General features: G+C 46.7%; 1 protein-coding gene across 2 annotated transcripts in view; it reads left to right on the top strand.

The window, feature by feature from the left end:
- LOC149833014 (coiled-coil protein (DUF572)) overlaps positions 1-14,322 on the top strand; it is a 30,433-nt gene extending 16,111 nt beyond the window's left edge. For both annotated transcript variants that reach the window (XR_016433387.1, XR_016433388.1), the window contains one exon: positions 14,008-14,322. The gene's annotated coding sequence lies outside the window, so the exon portion shown is untranslated. The remainder of the gene's footprint in view (positions 1-14,007) is intronic.
- Positions 14,323-14,586: the final 264 nt, after the last annotated feature.

The following is a 14,586-nucleotide window of genomic DNA, read 5'->3' as shown; positions in this document are numbered from 1 at the left end:
CGAGTGCACCTTGAAGTTTGGGGGCAACTCCAGCTTGCCCACCTTCTTTGTGATGGTGAAGGGTCCCTCATACTTTCTGAGTAGTCTGCGGTGCCGCCCGCGGAAGATGCCTGTGCGATCAGGATATAACTTCACCAACACTTGGTCCCCAACTTGGAACCCTGCGGGCCGACGGTGTTTGTCTGCCCACTTCTTCATTCTCTTTGCCGCTTTGTGTAAGAATGCCTTCGCCAACTCGTTTTGCTCGTGCCCGTCGCGAACAAACTGATAGGCGAAGGATGGCCTTCCCTTTTCTTGTGTGGCAAGAGTGTGCGGGGTCAGTGGCTGCTGCCCCGTGGCTATCTCAAACGGATTGTGGCCTGAATACTCGCTCTTCTGCAGATTATAACAAAACTGTGTCACATCAAGGAGCTTCACCCAATTTTTCTGATTGACACTAACAAAGTGCCTAAGGTATTGCTCCAGTATCCCGTTGATGCGCTCTGTCTGCCCATCTGTCTGCGGATGGAAGCTTGTTGAAAACAACTTAGAGCCAAGTAGCCGAAATACTTCACGCCAGAACTTGCCCGTGAAGCGAGCATCGCGATCACTCACAATGCTCTTTGGTATGCCTCAGTGCTTCACCACATGCTTTACGAACAACTCTGCAGTCTTCTCTGCAGGGCACTCCTTGGAAGCTGGGATGAATGTGGCATACTTTGAGAAACGATCCACTACAACCAAAATAGAGCTGAGGCCCTCTACCTGCAGACTAACAATAAAGTCCATGGAGATGCTATCCCAAGGACGTTCTGTTATTGGTAGAGGCTCAAGGAGACCGGCAGCCTTCTGGTTTATCCCCTTATCTTGCTGGCCGATGAGGCATGTCCGCACATACCCCTCAACGTCGTCTCTCATCTGCAGTTAATAGTAGCCGCGCTCAAGGAGTGCTAAGGTCCGCTCCTGACCAGGATAACCCACCCATAGTGTATCATGACACTCCTTAAGTAGCTCTCGGCGAAGGCTTCCCCACCGTGGCACAAAGATGCGTCCCCCTTTTGTTACGAGGAGGCCATTCTGTAGCCAAAATCGCCGAGTCTTCCCTGCCTGCGCTAGAGAAACAAGGTGTTGTGCGGTCGGATCCTGCTGCGTACCCTCGCAGATGCGGCTCAACAATGCACCCTCCAAATACACTTCAGAAGGCTCTGCGCGCGCAACTGCCAGTTCAGCCCTACGGCTCAGGGCATCCGCCACAACATTGGTCTTTCCAACCTTGTACTCCAAGGCAAAGTCGAACTCAGCCAAAAACTTCTGCCATCAAGCTTGTTTAGGCGTCAACTTCTTTTGCGTCTGAAAATAGCTCGTGGCCACATTGTTTGTCTTGACGACGAACTCGGCACCCAAAAGGTAGTGCCGCCAGGTCCTGAGGCAATACACAATGGCGGTCATCTCACGTTCATGCACTGTGTAACGCCTCTCTGCATTTTTCAACTTGCGACTCTCATATGCGATCGGATGACCATCTTGCATAATAACTCCGCCAATGGCATAGTCTGAGGCATCCGTGTGGACTTCAAAGGGTCTCGAATGATCAGGCAGTCGCAACACTGACTCCCTCACTAAGGCTTTCTTCAAGCCATCGAAGGCATCTTGGCACGCTCCTGTCTAGAGCCATACCCGATTCTTCTTTAACAAATCTATGAGGGGCACAACAATGAGGGAATAACCTTCGATGAAACGTCGATAATAATTTGCCAAACCGAGGAATGACCGCAATTCTGACACTTTACTTGGTGGAACCCATTCCTGGATGGCCATTATCTTCTGCCCATCCATACGCAACACACCACGCCCCCACAACGTGGCCAAAGAAGTTGATCCCCTCCTGCCCGAAGAGACACTTCTCTCGTTTGACACAGAGGTCATTCTTCTTCAGCACCTGAAACACTGTTCACAAGTGCCTGACATGTTCCTCCATGTTGCTGCTGTAGATCACGATATCATCTAGGTAGACTACCACAAACTTGTCTAAGTAAGGGTAGAAGATCTGGTTAATTAAAGTCGTGAACATGGCTGAAACATTTGTCAACCCGAATGACATTACTAGAAATTCGTAAGCACCATAGCGGGTGACACAAGTTGTTTTTGGCTCATCACCTTCGGCAATCCTCACCTGCCAGTAACCCGATCGCAGATCTAGCTTGGAAAAGATACGGGCACTGTCTAGCTGATCGAACAAGTCCGCTATCAATGGCAATGGGTACTTGTTCTTCACCGTGACCTTGTTCAGAACACGGTAATCCACACATAACCGTTTAGAACCATCACGTTTCATCTGGAAAAGGATTGGGGCACCAAATGGGGCTTTTGATGGACGAACAATGTATGCGTTCAACATCTCATCTAGCTGCCTGCGCAGCTCCTTCAGGTCAGCTGGGCCCATACGGTATGGAACCATTGCGGGAGGCTTCGCTCCCGGGGTCAACTCAATCTTGTGGTCGACCTCACGTCTTGGCAGAAGACGCTTTAGCAATTCCGGGGGCATCACCCCCCGAAACTCCTCCAATAGTGGGGCTAGGGTCGGCGGCATTGTTGCTTCTACCTTCCCTTCATCCGCACGCACTGCAACTAAGAATGTTTGCTCCCATGCTTGACACCCTTCTTCAGTTGCATTGCCGATAACACTGAAGACTTGCCTTTCTGCGTAAGGCACTGCACTGTGTGGGACAAGTCAGACCCCATGATCGTCAATGTGTTAAACTTTGGCAGCATCATAACATTTTGGCTTCGCAGAAACTCCATACCCAGAATCACCTTGAAATCGTCCAGGGGCACCACAGAGAAGTTGGCTTTGCCGACCCAACTCCCCACTTGAGTAGCCACATCTCTTGCTTCACCAAGGATGAGCTTGGCCTCAAAGTTTACTGTTTTGATAGTCCTTTGCTTTGGCCCAGTTTTCAAGCCCAGCCGCTCTGCCTCTTCCCGCGAGACAAAGTTGTGTGTGGCTCCGGAGTCTACCATTGCTGAAGTAAACTTTTCATTTATAATGACTTTTACGTACATAAGTTCATTACTGACCTGCATGTTCTTAGCTGCGCAACTTCTAGCTGCGTTAATCGATCGCATGACCCCTATCCTTGGTTGCATGGTCTCAGTGTCACTGCATTCTTCCCGTGCAACATTGACTTGCCCGTCGTCCTTTACAAGGCGCTTTGGGCACTGCCTGGCGATATGTCTATCGCCGCAGAACTAACATGTCACAACCGCACCCTTGTTGTTGTTGTTATGCTTCGTGAAGTTCTGTTTCTTTTCGGATTGATGGCGTGTCGACGCCTCACCTTTATCATTGCGCTACTCATTCTTCTTGCCTCCGTGGTCAGGCTTCTTCCCAACTTTGGTTGATGGGGTGAAAGGCTTGCGCTTAGTGTCAACTAAGCGCTCAGCCGCCACATATGCATCTTCCAAAATACGGGGGTTGCTCCTTTTCACTTCAGACTATGCCCATGACTGAAGTCCCACAATGAACCAGTTGAGCATGTCGTCTTCTGACATGTTAGGTATCTCCAGCATAAACTTCTAGAACGTTCTGACATAGTCGTGCAACGAACCAGTGTGTTTGTGCTCACGAAGCATTCGGTAAGCTTGTCTCTGCGCATTTCTTGGCATGAAGTAGTTGCGCAACTCCATTTTGAAGTCATCAAATGTGTCTATCACACATTGACCCCTCTTCATGTCATTGCGCTTCCGCCTCCACCAAGCGATAGCATCTCCATCAAGTAAGGCCGTTGCAGCCTTAATCCTCAGATCTTCGAGGGTCACATTCTGGATATCCAAGTAGTCTTCTACTTGGAACAAGAAGTTCTCAATGACCTTGCTGTCGCGAGAACCATTGAATTTTGCGGGTCTTGGTACATCAATCCTTAATGGTCTCTCACCATTTCCGCCATTTAGGATCACCGTTCGCTGCAACGTACGGTTCTTCAACTGAAGCTCCCCTACTTCAGTCTGCAAGTCGGCCACTGTAGTCGTCAACGAAGTGACTTGCCCCATTAATATGGTTACCTGCTCTTGTAGGCTCGCCACCTTATTATTCAGTCCATTGAATGATTCACATGCACGTGAAATCGCTTCCTCATGCAAAGTCACCTCTTCCACCAGCTTGTTAACAGTTGCAGCCAACTCTTCTTGGCCTCGAGGTGAACCCATCTCCTCAGCTTCAGCAACTGCCTTGCCTTTGGTGTTGCGCAAGTTTTGATAATGCGCCACGATGTCTTGCTCACAAGTCACAGTCTGTTGGCGTGTCTGTCGACACCGACTCCGGAGTCTCTTCCTCAGCACGAGAACGTGCTTTGATACCACTTGTCACGGGTCTATTTCCTTCAATGGGCCAGCACGGCGCGACGGTCCTTCCTTACCGCCGCAAGCATACTCGTCAGCTCACTTGCCGATCGTGGAAGCTTGTAATCAGAGTGCAAGAGAGAATAAAGGGAGAGAAATTGCAATCACAAGAAGCAATCACAACGAGGGTGAACAAAAGAAAGCTCAACGCATTTACTTCATTCACAATTTTGCCCGCAGGCTATTACAGTTCAATTATACGGGCTGCCCTTTCAGGGTATTGATTCACCTGAACCGGGCAGCTTACATCAGACTCAACAAAAGCAAAACAGACTCTAAGCGCAACTGTACATTGTAAGTCGCAAGGGAACAGGTAAAGACTACAATGAATATGACAGGAACAAGCAAAAATGAAACTTGCGGCTGGAATAAAAGAAAAGCAAACTAAAGACAGGAGCAAAAGAAAACTGCAGCAAAACAAAGAAAAAAAAGACTCAGAAAATTCAGTGTTCTCCCCTGCACACAACCCTAGAAGAGGGTATTTTAAGGAGTGCAACTGGATCCGGGTCTCGAGTCTGGCCCTGGACCCGAGACGACTTCTCTTTACTGCTGGATCTGGAATGCCTGAGTCTTTCCTCGTCTGGAGTAGGTACGTAGGTAGGGATGGCAATGGACCAAAGAAAAATGGGCCCAACCCTGCCTCGCCCCATTTGGACCGGGGATGGAGGACATGAAACGGGGATGCAAGCAGGGATAGAGATTAAAATCCAAACCCATGCGGGGAGGCAGGGATGGAGGTCTAGATTTTGAGATGGGAAAAGGGTAGAGACCTTGTCCCCCACCCAAGTCTACTGCCATCCCTATACTCAGGGGTTCCTCATCCCTGCGTCTCGGTACCGTGATCTGGATCGGATCCACTACTTGGGTTCGATCCTTGATCCCATCGTGCAACTTTGGTCCACTGCTTTGGTCAGGCTCTATGGATCTGGGTCGATCCTGCTCTGCATCATTCTCCCCTGGTAGGGAAGAAGTCGGCTCTGATGACTTGTCTCCACAGTAAGCATATAGATCAGACACATTGAAGACCGACGAAATGTGCCAATCTTCGGGCAACTCAAAGAGGTAGGCATTCAGACCCAATCGTCGAAGAATCTTGAAAGGGCCATACTTCTTAGGACTCAGCTTGCCATAAGTACCTACTGGAAAACGCTCAGGACGCAGGTAAACCCATACTAACTGACCGACTTGAAATTGGACATCTTGACGACCTTGGTCTACGAAAGCCTTGTAGGCTTCATAGCTTTCAACAAGTTTGGCTCAGACCTGTCTGTGGATATCACGCATGTACTCAACGACATCAAATGCGTCTGGGGCTGGGTCAGGGAAACTGGACACAGGTGTTAGATCTATTACATGGGTGGGTGACCGACCATAAACCACTTGAAAAGGAGACTTGCCCGTGGATCGATTGATGAAACTGTTATATGCGAACTTAGCTTGCGGCAAGACTAGGTCCCATGTTTTGATATTTTCCTCAACTAGAATCCTTAGCAAGTTTCCTAGGGTGCGGTTCACGACTTCGGTTTGACCATCGGTTTGTGGGTGATATGCACTACTAAACTGGAGTTTGGTTTTCAATAAGGCCCATAACGATTTCCAAAAATGGCTCATAAAACGCGTGTCACGATCTGAGGTGATCGTGTGAGGCAATCCATGAAAGCGGGCTACGTCCTTGAAGTAGTATGAAGCTATTAACGAGGCGTCAGTGGTTCGCTTACACGGGACAAAAATAGTCATTTTGGAAAATCGGTCAACTACAACTAAAATGAAATCAAAACGATGTGAGGTTCTGTGAAGACCCACAATAAAATCCATGGACACATGTTCCCAAGGTCGCTCAAGGATGGGCAACGGAGTATACAAACCACTATTTTGACGTCGCCCCTTGGACACTTGACACACTCGACAACTCTGAACAAACTTGACAACATCTTTGCACATTTTGGGCCAAAAGTAGCGTTCATCTAACAGAGTGAACATCTTATCATGTCCAATATGCCCAGCTAGTCCCCCTTCATGTAACTCGGAAATCAACTGGAGTCTAAGAGAGAATGCAGGCACACATAACTTGTTACCGCGAAAGATGTAACCATTATGTATACTAAACCATGGGTCGGTTGTGTGATCCGAGGAGAGGCACCCTTCCCAGACTTGCTGAAAATCAGGGTCCGTCGGGTACAACTCCTTGCACTGTTCAAACCCAATGACCTGCACTGACATAGTCATCAAAAGGCTATTCTTCTTGCTAAGTGCGTCAGCTACCTTGTTCAGAGTACCTGATTGATGGCGAATAGTGAATGTGTACTCTTGTAAGAAACTGACCCACTTGGCATGTCGAGCGCTCAACTTTTTTTGACTATTTAAATACTTTAACTCCTTATAAATGAGATAATGCCTCCAGTAACGAACGACTTGTACCACGGCGTAGAACTTGACATCATAAGTGGAGTACTGACACCTGGCCTGAATCAGCTTTTCACTAAAGAAAACAATGGGCCTGCAGTTCTGACTCAAGACTACACCAATTCCCATTTTAGAGGCATTACACTCAACCTCAAAGATTGCGTTAAAATCAGGAAGGCCTAAGACATGGGCACTAGTCATTGTCTTTTTGATGAGCGTGAAGGCCTTTCCCGCAGCATACGTCCAATGGAAACTAGTGCCCTTTAGGCACTCCGTGATAGGGGCCATGAGGGTGCTGAAGTTTCTCACAAAACGATGGTAGAAAGTGGCTAACCAGTGGAAACTACGGATCTCTCCTATAGTCTTTGGGGTAGGTCATTCTACAATCTCACGGACTTTGGCGAGATCCGCCTTAACTCCATCAAACGACACAATAAAACCCAAAAATACAACACTTGACGTCATGAACTCACACTTTTTGGCATTGACATACAACTTTTTCCTCCTTAAAATCTCTAAGACCTGACGCAAATGACTCAAATGATCAGACAAAGACGAGCTATAGATCAAAATGTCATCAAATTAAACAACGACAAACTTCCCTATACACGGGCACAATACTTGGGTCATCATGTTCATGAAAGTACTCTGGGCATTTGATAACCCAAATGACATGACTAACCACTCATACAATCCATCACCTGCCTTGAATGTCGTCTTCTATTCATCCCCCTCTCGGATACGAATTTGGTGGTACCCACTTTTTAAATCAATTTTGGAGAAAATAGAGGCACCGACCAACATATCAAACATGTCATCCAATCGAGGAACGGGGAACCGGTACTTAACCGTGATGCGATTGATCGCTCTACTGCCGACACACATGCGCATGGACCCATCTTTCTTAAGAGTGAGCAGGGCGGGTACTGCGCAAGGGCTCACACTCTCACGAATAAAACCCTTTTGCAGTAACTCCTGAACCTGCCTCAACAACTCGACATGCTCGGATGGGTTCATGCGATACACGAGGAGGTTAGGAAGACTCGACTCCAGGACAAAATCAATGGCATGTTGCACTACCTACATCGAAGGTAGACCATCAGGAAGGTCGTCTGGCATAATGTCGCGAAACTCCTCAACAAAGGGCGCGATGTTCGCTGGAACTGGCAACGATGTACTTGTAGATGGCTTAGCCACCAACACATAACAATAACCATCCTCCCGACAATGGCTCAAGAAAGTCCGATAGGATAGGCCCGCGAGCCAGGAAATTCGCTCAGTCTTATCCACAGTGGAAAAATCGGTCTCCTTGATAGGGAGAAGGACTATTTTATGACCCTTAAAAATAAATGAGTACGTGTTCCTACGGCCATCATGAACGGTCTTGCGATCAAACTGTCAGGGACGTCCCAAAAGAATGTGACACGCACTCATAGGGGCTACATCACACCACACCTCATCGTGGTAATGCTCTCTCATGGAAAACCGAACTAGACAACGTTGGGTGATGGGAACCTCGTTGCATGCCATCTTGTATGCTTGGGACAATTTCTCAGTTTTCAGGTTCAAGGTGGACACGACACTCTCGGACACCATATTCTCACACGCCCCAGTATCAATTATAACATCACATGCATGCCCCTTACAGTTGCACCGGGTTCTAAAAATGTTATTCCGCAACCATTTTTGCAGGGGTCGACTCTCGGGGTGTGGTCAAAACATGACAGATAGACAACAAATTTTTTATGTTGCCGTCAAACTCTACGACCTCCCTCTCGTCATCTCCTTCAACCAAGGACTCACCCTCAGTCTCACTATCAGACGCTGACTCAACAATACCCTCAATGAAATGGGCGTTCTTGCTCGCTGTGGGGCACTTGGACGCGATATGTCCTAACTCTTGACACCTAAAGCAACATATGGTAGACTCACTAGGCTTGGCTTTAGATCTGGTATGGTACGTGGGTCCGGACTGATCGGGTTTGCTAGGGTCTACTCTAGGGGTGGACTTTGAGTCTTCCTTCCTAGGGGAGCTCGCTCCTCTGGTTGGGAAACTTGACTTGGGTCGACTGGATTGGTCACTACGGGAGGTCCTATATTTCTGCCTCCTTTTCAAATTTTCCTCCACATTCATGGCATAACTGCTTGCCTGATCCAATGACTCGACTGTGACACAACTGAAATCATCAGAAATAGCAGGACGGAGACCAGAAATATACCTCGTGACCTGCTGGCAGGCGGTCTCCTCGATCTGCACTTGCAGGGATAGACGTTGAAACTCAGCAGTGTACTCCGCCACAGTACGGGTGCCTTGACGCAGGGTCAGGTACTCCTTGTAGGCTCTCTCGGCGTGGTCTGAAGGTACAAACTTTGACTGCATCAACATTTGCATCTCTTCCCATGTCTGTATGCGCTCTAGTCCCTGCCGCTCCCTCAACCTCTGCAGCTCAACCCACCAAGTTTGCGCTAGGCCTCTCAATCGAGTGGACGCTAGAGAGACACGACGGTGCTCAGCTACAATGTGGTAGTCGAAGAAAAACTGTACGACATAGGCCCAGTCGAAGAACTGCTCCGCATTGAATTGTCCTGCGAACTCCGGAAGGTCTACCTTCACCCCGTTGGTGGAGGGGTGCTCTGGTGCTCTCTGCTGATGCGTTTCCACCATTCCTGCAGGATACTCGTTCCAGAAAGCGTCGTCATCCAACACTGCTTCATCACCCTCTTCGCGGTACTGCTCGCTTGGATGCTAGTGCTGACGAACTCCAACGACCTGTGGTCGACACTCAGGTCACGCTCGTTCCTGCTGATTCTGCATGGCGGCTGCTGGAAACTGCCTCGGTCTGGCTCACCCGTGGGTGGGAACCATCTGTGGCCGGCGTTGTGGCACCAGTATGATTGGATGTCCTACTAAAGGTGGAAGGGTTGCTCGGGTTATGGGTTATGGGTTGGTGGAAAATGGATAATATGGGTTCGGGTTAAGATAGGGGTAATGTGTCGGGTATGGTACCGGGTTCTGGATTTGGGACGGGTTAACGGATTGGGTTTGGTATGGGTATTGGGTTTGGTTGGTGTAGTATTGGGACGATTCACCTGATTGGATCTGGATCGGGTCAAGTCCTAAACTATTCGGCGGACCCAGAATGGGGTAGGTGGGATCATGTATCGAGTTGTGGTGTGAGAAGGCCTGGTTTGAACTCGATCCTTGATCCGTAACAAGATGGGTCTGGTTCTGACCCGGCCCAAATCCAAATTGGAGCTCTGTCCGGGTCTGATATGGGTTTGGGTCGGTATTGGATATCTGTTGGGGTTCAAAATTAATGGGCTGGGTCTGGTTCGGGGCAACCCGTGAACCAGACCCAACTGGGTAGGTTAGGTGAAGGGGTTCGAGGCTCGGACCCGTTTCTTGGGACCCAAAGAATGGCCCCCCGACATTCGGGTCTGGGCCCCGTTATAAAAAACTCGGGTACGGGCCAATCCACTGGGGTCCACCTGCTCCCCCTGCATGCTGGTGGTCTGCAGCAGCGCCCCCGCGCGCAGGCTCAGAAAAGGGACCTGGTCAGCCCCTGCTCGGGCTGACGCAGCTGCGTCAACAACCAGGGCCATGCTCGGACCCGGCAGACCATGTCTGGCCTGCGGACCTGTGGTCGTGGCTCGAGGCCAGGCCTGCGCACTCAGACCAAAGTTGGAGGGTTCGTTAGCGAACACTTGGTTCGGCTGAACGACCCCCATTCCTGAACCAGCAGTTACGATCACGACTAGGTGAGGAGGTACCAATTGTGACGGATTGTTGCGACCTGCATCCCTGTGCAAGGCCACCTCGACGCCCTCACGTCGCACAGCACGCTGGAAAGTCAATTGGACTAGATCGTTGGCTGCGGCATCTGCAGGATTGACTGCACCCTCGCCTAACTTGTTCATTTGCATTGTGTGCACATCTACCGACGATTCGAGAACGACCATCTGCTCTTCGATCCCATCTATGCGTTTCGACATGTCGGCTACGTCTTTACTTACGCGTAGGAGACTCTCTTGGATCTTGGCATCATATCCATCATATGCATCATCGGATCTTCGTTGCCGATTTCCTCTCGCTCTTTCCCGCTTGTAGGATCGTTCATCGCTTTTTGTGCCATACCGTTGACGAAGGAGGAAGGCTGGAGCTCTGATACCACTTTGATGCAGCGAGGAAGCCGAAACCTTTGCATAAAGGTTGTCGACGTTGATGCTCTTTACAACAGCGAGGGAGTCGACGCTGTCACGCTATGGGTTGACGTTGATGCTGGTCTCCCAATGCACAGTCAGTCGAGCAGCCACAAATATTCAAAGGAAATGTGAAACCAGAAAATTGGATCAATTGATCCGAGCGATACTTTATTATGAGATCGGTAAAGACTACAATGAATATGACAGGTAACAAGCAAAAATGAAACTTGCGGCTGGAATAAAAGCAAAGCAAAGTGAAGACAGGAGCAAAAGAAAACTGCAGCAAAACAAAGAAAAAAAGACTTAGAAAATTTAGAGTTCTCTCCCGCACGCAACCCTAGAAGAGGGTATTTTAAGGAGTGCAACTGGATCCGGGTCTTGGGTCTGGCCCTGGACCTGAGACGGCTTCTCTTTACTGCTGGATCTGGGATGCTCGGGTCTTTGCTCGTCTGGAGTAGGTACTTAGGGGTACCTCATCCCTGCGTCTCAGTACCGTGATCTGGATCGGATCCACTACTTGGGTCAGATCCTCGATCCCATCGTGCCGGTCCCCTGCCTTGGTCAGGCTGTATGGATCTGGGTTGATCCTGCTCTGCATCAAGTAGCCACAAAAACTCCATTGGAGATGCTGATCACTAGAGCAATCTAATCGTCCAATTCTACTATGTTAAGAGATATTGAAATTTTTTATTACAATGAGATCTCAAGTGGGAATTACATGTGGATAGTAAAGATGATTTTGGCATTGAAGCACAAAGATACTGGGATTTCAATGGAAAATTAGACAATGAAGCTTGGAGCAGGGAATGTAAGAACCCTTGATGGGTAGAGGAGAAATAAGTTTGAACCCATAATAGGGTAGAGGAGAAATAAGCTTATTTGCCAAATGTAGTCCAAGAGAAAGCCAGTTATTTAGCATTATGGAACTTAGATGGAATTTATAGAGACAACTATGTTGAAGAGGCTGCAAAGTTGCAAACACCACCGTTGTACAGTGCTAGGTAGATCGGGGCAATCTCAATCTTTAGAACAGCCATTCTTTAGGCTAGTATGTGGCTGTAAGAAAATTCCCATGTTTCATCATGCTAGAAGTAGCTTTCATGCATGGTGTTCAAAGTTTAGTCACAAGTATTGGTCTCGGCCATATCTCAGCGAGGCAAAGTCCCTGGATATTATATGTTTTTCAATAAATCTCGAAAAAAATCTCGGGAAAAACTCAGTATTTAAAAAATAAAACAAAAAAATTAAAAAAACAAAAAATCTGTACAAGCTTCCTTCCCTATTTCCTTTTTTTCCTCTTTCCTTCCTTCTCTCCTTTCCATCCTTCTTTCTTTCCTTGTTTCCTTCATTTCTTCTTCTTTGCTCCTTTTTTCACCTTACACAGGGCCAGAAAAGACACCTATATATATTTGATATTTTCAAAATATCATGATATTTTCCCTTTAAAAGGTTTTGAATTTACAGCGATAATACCACGATATTTTGAAAATATCACCAATATCTGTAACTATGGTCCAAAGGTCAAGCTAACATTACGGTGTTGGTGCTATGATGCGATACAGAATAAAAAACATGAGGATGTTTTTGGCCATCAAGGGCCCCACGCACCTGGCTAGGTAGGTTGGTTTAAGACCTTCAAAGCTGAAGGATTTTGTGAGCTTGATATCTAGAGTGTGCATCCTTGCCACTAGGCCAAAGCAGCAGGCTTCCTGGTGGGTGAGGGGGGCGGCCTTGGGATTTTACACTGTCAGGCATCACAACCATAGCTTGGTAGGACTTCCAGTGTGGGAAGTCTCTCGACCCAGCGTTGGTTTCCTGGTGTCATAATATGAAAAAAAAAATGAGGATGGTGTTGGAGAAATGCCTACGGGACCTGCATATGTGGCAGCAAAAATTTTTTGACCTCTTTTCCAGCATGATGTGCAGTCATGCTATCATTTTTCTCTGGACTGCACATGATCTAATAAATATGCTTTGCTAAATGTCTCCTTTGGGAGATAGATTTATGCGCTCCAACAATCAAAAAGTGGAAGATTTTTTGGTTTCTTCGAGAAATTGTGAAGACACTGTACTCCCTCAGTGGTTTCATTGGCTTTAAGACATTATTGGACCATAGCCTAATCATGTTGGCTGGGCAACCCAGAGAAGCACACACCAGATATGAAAAATTGAGAAAACTATTAATTATGCTGGCTTCTGTACTAGGAGAGATTTAACTCTTTCGGTATGGAAGAATAACAAATTGATGTGTCTCAGTTGTGTTTACAGGGCTACTATTGAATAATTGGCTTCTTATTATTGAAATTAGATGACTTGTGATAGCTTTTACATATTTGATACAATTCAATAGCTTTTACATATCAGGAGAGTTGTGTGATAGCACAAAAATAACTTTCTTGGATAGTTGGCTAAGAACTTATGCATATTAGTTGCATTTTTTGTTCCTACTAATTCAATGGGTTTTCCATTTGGTAAAATAATTGTTTATGATAATATTTTGCATATGCAAGACACAGAGTTTATATGTTTAGGAAATGGTCTCATTTCACACATTTAGCTTTTACTTGATGGAAGAAAGATAAGAAGTTGATGAAACTGGCCTATTCTTATAAGGGTGCCTAATTTGGGTGGAGGTAGCATAACCCAGCACTGTAAATAAAAAATAAAAAATAAAGAACTGTTGCTTTGATGCCTATGGTGTTTCTTGTATTTTTGTCCTAGTAATCCAACCTCATGACGGTCATCTTGTGTCAGCTTGGTAGCATAAAACTAGTTACAGTTAATGGCTGGAAGATAGATGTATATGAAGAGGTTTCTTCTGTCTACAAGAGCACCTCTTTTTCGCTTGTTGTTTCTTTGTGATAAATAGAAACTTTATGCTGACCTTTTGCTCTTCATTTAGCTTGGTCTTTTCCTATGTTGAAGTATGTATATTTTTTATTTTCCGATCTCGACTTTAGGACTCAATCTGATCTTTCTTGTCATATTTCAAATGTTTTCTAATATATTGTCAATTTCCTGCAGAGAGAAAGAGAGAAACGGAGCCTTTAACCAGTGGACTTGAGCGAAAACCAACAGACATGTTGACCACCGTCAGTTGTGTTGAAAAAACTAGCAATAAAGGTCGGTTGCAGTTAAAGTTAGTCCTCGGTGACAGGGTATTTAAAGTTTGCTTGGGTGGTGGCTGCAGGGCATGGTGTTCTTTTGTGTGTTTTATGCTCCTCCTTTCATACTGCTGTTTAACCTTTTTTATGCTGGGAACATTTCTTGTTTGTTCCATTGAGGAGCAACATAGTTTGTTGCTTAATTCATTATTTGAATGTCATTTTCCGTAGTTCCTTAATCAGAGTTTGTGAATCACATGTGACTGGATGTAGCGTACAAGGTTCAGTACTGTTTTTTAGGTGATGATTCTTCATGGATAATGAATAGAGTTGGTGATATATCCTTTGTTGTTTATCATATTCATTTTCTGCTCGTTTAAGGCTTGCATTCTGAATCTGGACTCGATGCAATATTTCTTCATTGCTAGGTAAGCTTGTTCATTATTTTCTTTTTCTGATTGGCATCCGAAGACAAGCAATGGTGCAGGTCAAAATAAAA

This window comes from Nuphar pumila, chromosome 7 (genome assembly GCF_984573655.1).
Source record: "Nuphar pumila chromosome 7, dmNupPumi1.hap1.1, whole genome shotgun sequence".
NCBI lineage: Eukaryota > Viridiplantae > Streptophyta > Magnoliopsida > Nymphaeales > Nymphaeaceae > Nuphar > Nuphar pumila.
This window is presented reverse-complemented; position numbering and strand designations above follow the sequence as displayed.